Source organism: Cyclopterus lumpus, chromosome 1 (assembly GCF_009769545.1).
Source record: "Cyclopterus lumpus isolate fCycLum1 chromosome 1, fCycLum1.pri, whole genome shotgun sequence".
In the NCBI taxonomy this organism is placed as follows: domain Eukaryota; kingdom Metazoa; phylum Chordata; class Actinopteri; order Perciformes; family Cyclopteridae; genus Cyclopterus; species Cyclopterus lumpus.
Window position 1 is genome coordinate 16095646 of NC_046966.1, and position 7465 is coordinate 16103110.

Sequence of the window (7465 nt, forward strand, 5' to 3'; positions counted from 1 at the left end):
TCTGCTCTACTTCTATTTAATTACTATAGTGGCTGCATTAACCTGACTGGGGGCCCAGGGGCAGAAATTAGCTTCTGGTCATTGAACACTAATTTGGTTTCTAAGAATTCATTGAAAATATTGATACCACTTTCAAATCAAATCTTCTAATCTAACTCTCTGCAAGAAAGCAAATAAGAATAAGAGCTTCAAGACAAAAGAAAAAATGAGGAGAGTCCTTGAAGCAGCCCTTATTGTGCTAAAATAGATAGTATTCCCACACTCCCAAATAAAGTTACAGCATATTAAATTACCACAAACCAATTGCCACACAGTGAATTCAGGTGTATTGAGGGCCACTGGGGTCTCTGGCCAACTTTGGTTCCATCGAAATGGAATGAAAAACTAGAGTGAAAAACTAGAATGAGGTGTGGAAAAACTCTGCTTTATTTAATTATTTAGTTTTTGGAGCCACATACAGTATATTCCAGAGTGCAGACTGCTGCGTCAGTTATTGCTCAGGTATATTTCACCAAGAAGCTCTGGTGTTATTAGACTCCTGTGGGGTTTAAGGCCAATGAAAGCGCTACAATTTTATTCCTTTAGTTGGCATCAAACCTGCGACCTTTAAATCACAGGAGATTCTCTCTCAGCCTTTTTTCCAAAGAGTTGTTGTACAGGAGCTGTTTCCTCCTTGGATTTTGGTCTACCTATCAACCTGCCCAAAGAGACTCCCTAACATACATACACTGGCACTATATTTAATAAAGGCACAACACAGAGAAAAGCTAAAATTGTGTTAAGTCTAACATTGCTGGAACTGTTGTGTTCACTCCGCGTATGATGGATAGGCAGCAGTGAGGAGGTACTCCAAAGAGCTCTGCAATAAGCGACTGAGTGTGCTGAAGGAGGAGATCACTGCCTTTTTGATAAGACTCCGGGCTGTTAGGAATCCATTATGCGGTGAAATGCAATGTTCTTCAATCTTCTACTCTTATGAAAAGCAGAGGTAAACTCACTTCTCTGCTGCAAGGAACTCTATGGCTGTGATCAATACATCAATCAAGAGACATTCGCGGCTTGAGGCTGCTCCTTCTCTTCATCTTTTTTTTGGGGTGAAAGACGAACAGTAACAAGTATCTCTGTCATCAGTGTTTATGAAGGCCCAGACAGGACCTGAAGAGGACAGCAGGTGGAAGGGCTGAGCTCGGCTATTAATGTCGACAAAACGGCAACAAGAGGATCAATAAAATCGAGACACAGTTAACAAAACATCTTGACAGAAGTTCAAAGGATCCTTTTGAGGGACGGGCTATTTTGTTTACATCCGTGAAGTTGAAAAATGAATGAACTCTTAAAATGTGCCTCATTTTCTCCACTACCTTTTCTCAAGTCCTGAGGCAACGCCTGGAGCTGCTTATGACACATAAAGAGATAAATACGTCCTCCTGCTGCAGACAAACAAATTTAAATAAACATTAAAGTATTAGAAGAACTTATTGTATATTCATTAAACATCCCTCTGTCACTTCAGCTTAATGCATGTGTAAGCTTCTGCAGAATATATGTACAACATGAAAAGCATGATTAGTCCTGTAACCGGGCTCATGCTTTTGAGTTTTTGCACAATTGGAGGAAAAAATTAATGAATGTTGTTGCCCCCATTAAGACCTAATGTTGGGGGCAGACTGCTCATGGGGCGAAATCTAGGCAAACATGTTAGGAATTGTAATGGTCTTGTTAAGGCCTAGTTCTGCTTTTTAGATTTCACATTCTTATCGGTCCTGTTCCTATTTTTGCAAACACCATTTGTGGCTGACAAGCAAACTAAAGGCCACCAGTGTTTATATCACACAATACCTGCACATCAAAACCCATCTCTCCTCGGGATTCACCCACGCTGCTGTCCTTCCCAGCGAGACCATCGACTGGTCGGACATGATAACCCAGCATGTGATCTCACTATTACAGTTATTATATGGCCACCAACAGAGAAGCATGTGAACTCATTCCTCCTGCATGCCTTCTCTCTGCCGTGTAGTAAAAACACACAGACACTTTCTAATAAGACATTTTTTACAAAGGGTTTATAAATTGTACCTAATGTCTTTAAATAATTTACTAAAGCTTTATAAATGACTTATTAGCCATTAATAAACCATTAGCAAGTTTATTTGCATAGCACTTTCAACAACAAGACAAATCGAAGTATGCACATAAAAAAGGCATTAACATGAGACATAAAAGAAACACAGTCGATAAAAATATATACAGGTTGTAAAAAAAAGGCCTTTCCTCGCCTGTTTTCTCACTTTCTAATCAATAAAGGTATAGGTTTCACATGTTCTATCAGTCGTCAGCAGATTATGTGCTATTATGGATGCTGATGAGTCATTCATTGTTTGTGATATCAGTCAAGTCTGCGGTTGCAAATGTTAATAAAATGTTAATAAATGGATTTTGGTCTAGAGGCTCAGCAGCCTTTTTCCAGACGTTAAAGGTTCTGAAAGCTTATTTTCATCAGCTCCTTACTGGGGTCCTATATGCACACATTTTGCTGTCAAAAGGATTTCTGTATATTTATATATTTAATGTTGTGGAGAGGTCAAGTTTCCAGGGGCTTTAAACTAAGGTTTTATATGTGTAACCTTTGTATATTTTTTTTATCGGTTATCAGTTTACAGACTTTCATCTACTGTAGCAAAGAAGGATTAGCAGAAACATAATATGTGCACTTACTTTAAGTTTTACTTCCAGATAAAACGGTTTCTAATGTGACACAATGTGTTACTTTGTTTACAATTTATTTGATTGTCTCATTTGTTTTCTTGCTCGATTGTACCGACTTTTAGTAAAGTTGCAGCATTCCAAGATCTTAAGCTTTATAAAGTGATCATAATCAATGCTAAGAAGACAAGACAAGGTATCTTTATTCTAAAGGATTAGTTCAACGTGCACTTATTCATTTTCAAACAAACAAGATGTAACAAGATAATTAGTGCACTTTAGAGATGCTGGTGGATTTATTTTTAACCTGACGATAGAACCAGGCTAGCTGTTTCCCCCCGTTTCCAGTCTTTGTGCTAAGCTAAGCTAAAAAGCTGCTGACTGTAGCCTAACTATTCCTTTAAATATTGTTATTGGTTCATACCCGATTTATAAAACATTAGCCATGGATTTATTTACCATTTATAAAAAAAAAAGTTTATAAAAGTAAACCCAAGTGTGCCTTGTTAGAAACTGGTACCAAAATAACCGCAATGCTCAAGCAAGCCATTATTTCTATTAATTATTTTTTTAAACAACTATTTTGTTTTGTTATTGAACTGATGCCATGAATGAATTTGCCAAAATGTCAATTATGTAAAAGGAGCAGCTCATACACTGCCTGAGGTATTGTCTTGTGTCTTTCTATCATAAGACGGAAAAATAAAACCTTTCCGATCTGAAGAAGAAACCAATCCACATCTGACTTGAACACTTGAAAGAAGAATGGGGCTCCGCTCCAAGATCCCTATACATCCGCTCCTCTGTCCTCATTCTTGCCCTCAATTCACAAAGCAATCTCAAGTCAGTGGTTCTATTACAATAATACTGCCTCATGCAAATTGCTACTGTCAAGCCCCCTGGTTTTATTTCTTGTTCTCACTGCTGCTCTCCAATACTTTAATGGCCAACCAGACTGAGCAGCATAAAATGGGATCAATGGTATCAATAGGACAATCTGACTGATCACAGGCACTTTCAGGATAAAAAGTGGAATTTTTGACATTGAATGGATGAGCACTTCATTGAGCGCCGCTGCCAACAAACTAGGTCATTAGAAACAGGGGCGACAAATCTAAACGTGCAGCTGTACAGCTTCTAGATTGCCCAATGTTTTGGTATAGCAACATAATTATCCTAATTGGCAGGTGGCAGCCTGTGCCATTGTTACATTTCAGTGGCAATGTTAATGACTTGCCATACACAGCGTGTTAGCCCCTACTCATCCCTGAACACTGTGGAAATAATTTTAAAAAAGCTCTTGCCTCAACATAAGATTTAGCATGTCAGTTTCATTAGCAACCATTTAATTAAATGACTGATTTACATGCTGGGCACTTTAGCACTGTTCAACTTCTCCTAACATACATTAGTCATAAGGTGTTGCGGTGTGTGCAGGGGCACTAGCCAAGTACTCTGCTGAGTTAATTAGGACTGTCGTCTACTCCGTGGAATATTCCTGTTTCTTCTCAGACAACTCACTCGGCTCAGGTCTGCACTGTTTTAGTCATGACGCCTTTGCTGTAGGTCTGTGGGTAGATCTCAGTCCACCATTCATGGGTTCATGAATAAAGTTAGCTCTTTGGTTTGAGAGAATAAATAGGAATAAATCAGAACTGAATACAGCTGTCATCAGCTGTATTCATACAGCTGAGTGTAGTCCTGGCAACGGGGACGCTGACGAAACTTAACGCCGCTCCGTCTAGGACTGTTTTTATTTGGTTTTTTTCTACCTTTTTTACAATTTAACATTCACTTGAATTATTAAAATTATTTAACAGTGTAGCCATTCTTCTGACTTAATTATTCTGCAAATCTTGGATTATTTTTTATTTTGTGATTGCCGTTGGCTCCTGCTCTCCACCACTGCGATCTGGTCAACTGGTGTTGGCTGGCTAGCCGACGGTCTCTTGCTGGCTGGCCGACGGTCTCTTGCTGGCCGGCGGCTGCGGGCGAGCCGGCCGACTCCCTGCTCGGTGCTGTTGCTCTGAGGCTGGTCGCCTATCGGCGGTCCTGGTGCTCCGGTGATCCGGTCCGTGGTTGGCGATTGCATCCTCCCTGGCTGGCATGGTTCTGCAGTGTTCCACCTCGCAGCTCCTCGGGCTCAACGGCTTCTCTGCTCCTCCGTTCGTCTCGGCCATCGGGGCACTCGGACTCCTTCGTCGGCCCCGTTGCATCCACAGAGCCTCCTGCGGAGGGTTTGTTTGCTCCTGGCCTGATCGCTCCACGCTTTCCATCCCCTCCCTCTGGTCGGCCGAGCGCATCGCTGCAGCATCACAACAACAGTCCCCAAGAGCGAGATGGTGGCAACGAAATTAGGAACTGTTACAGCTCCCCCACCACCCTCTACTCTTCCTGCTGACTCCACTCCCCAAAACCGGACTGGTACACTCCAAGATGTCGTCCTTTTATGCAGTTCTTTGGTTCCCCTATTTTAGTTTGTCCGTTCTGCTTTATTTTGTATTTGTTTTTTTCTATTACGATTTTGTATTTTCTATTCCTCTATTGTGTTCATTGCCTATATGGCATTGTCTCCTTTGCCTCATGTATTTTCTGAAATGTTTACTTGTATTGATGTTAAGTTTTTACCTTGCTTCTATGTAGAGCACTTTGTAAACCCTGTTTTTAAAGGTGCTATATAAATAAATGTATTATTATCACTGCTTTGTTGTCGGAGTCCAAGGTTGAGAATTCTTTCATTAGCATTGGGTCGTCTTTTAATCACACGTTGGCAATTCGATCCCGGGACTGTCTGCAGGCAAGTGAGACTCTGTGACACTAAGTTGCTCCCTGGGTGCTTCACAGCAGCCTACTGCGCTGAAAATGTGAGGATAGATTAAATGCAAAGGTCAAATTTCATATGTCTATCTGTAGACATATGTAATAATATCCGGCTTTGGCTCAGTGGGTAGAGCGGGATGTCCTTCAACCACAAGGTTGGCGATTCCACAACCGGCTCCTACTGACCAAGTGTCAAGTGTCTTTGAGCAACACACTCAACCCAAAGTTGCTCCCCGGGGGCTTAACAAGCAGCCCACTGCTCCTGAATGCGAAAGAGAAGTCAAATGCACAGTAAGTCAAATGCATGTAGCCTATGTAGCTACCTGTTATATGATGATGGTAATAGAGTTGTTGTTTTTTTAAATTGAGCTTAAATAAAGGTTTGAATGAACATTTCTTTAAGCTGAGCGCACTTCAAGATTCTCTACGAGATTCGGAGCATATGTGTGGCCTCCACACGGATCTCAACAAGCGATGGCTGAGCGGCTTGAAGTGAACACTGCTAATAGTGCTAATACCAGCATCAGTGCTAATAACCGCAACAGTGCGAATAACAGCAACGGTGCGGGCAAAAGTGCTGATAACAGCAACAGTTCTAATAACGGCAACAGTGCTAATAACAGCAACACTGCTGACACAGCGTGAGATAACCAGCGCAGCACAACAGAGAGACTCATTCAGGTACGCTAGGAATCAGTTGATAGACGTGCAAACTTTTGAAATGTTGCGAACTGGAAACAAAACAAGTCGCCTTTGCCATCTGGCCATCTTTGAGGGAGAAAAAATAGAATTTGTTTCAATGGGGCAATTTTTTATTGTTCATGTTCTTTCATGTCAGCAGAAACAGACATATTGGTATAATGTTCACTATGTCAGAATTTATTGAGCAAAGTTGTTTGCATAATCCAGCGACTGTTTTTTACGACAAAGTTCAACTTTTTATATTATATGTCTGGATATATTTCCCAAATTAATAGAATTATGTCAAACGTACTGGGTTCTTCCTGGTCCCATACTACATCCTTCCACCAGGTTTCATAAGAATTGGGCCAGAAGTTCTTTTCGTAAACCAGCTGAAAGCAGCAGGCGGGTCTTCCAGCTCACCGTAGTGAGACTGAATCGCACGGCAATTAGCTTGTTGGCCTGACCTGAGCATATGTTGCTAACTGCGTACAGCTCAACGTTTCGTTGTGGAACCCACGCTTGTGAAATTTGGTTCAACATGACGTGCATCAATCTCCATATTGTGCGTTCTACGTGAATCAGACCATGACCCCCTTAGATACTTTGAATAACAGCCAAAAAAAAGCTTTGCTTAACAAATCTATCATAGATTGCAAAGGTAATGAGTTTAGTATTCTAGGTAAGTATTGTTATTATCATGTGAATACAATGAACACAATACAAAGCAGTTTAGAAGGAATGCATTCTCAGACTTAGATGGAAAGATTCTCCAAATCTGTTCTTAAGATACATTACAACTGTTTCTCCTTTCCTCCCACAACATGTTTGAGCTTCAGCATTCTTTGGCTGCTTCGACGCAACAATTAGGCCTTTTACCATCTCTCAAGGTCCATTGTAGCTGATGCATGGTCTTATCTCTCCTGATGAGTCCAATCATTCCTTTAATTAGCCCCACAGGTACACACTGGTAGTAGATGGGGATAGGTGTATCTCACACACACAGGAAAGGTAAATAGTTGTTTGCTGCATATTATGTTTTTAATCCTGGATATTACCAATTCAATTTACAAGGTATTTATCACAATGACAAACTGTATTCTTGTTAACGTGGACACGCGTATTAGATACTTCAAGAATGTGGTGGTAGGTTCATGAAACAAAACCCTTTAAAGCAGTGCTCTTATGTTCTATTGGTCTTTCATGAGGTACAACATCAAACATTCTTCTTGTACTTCCTGCAATGTGCTGAAGCCGA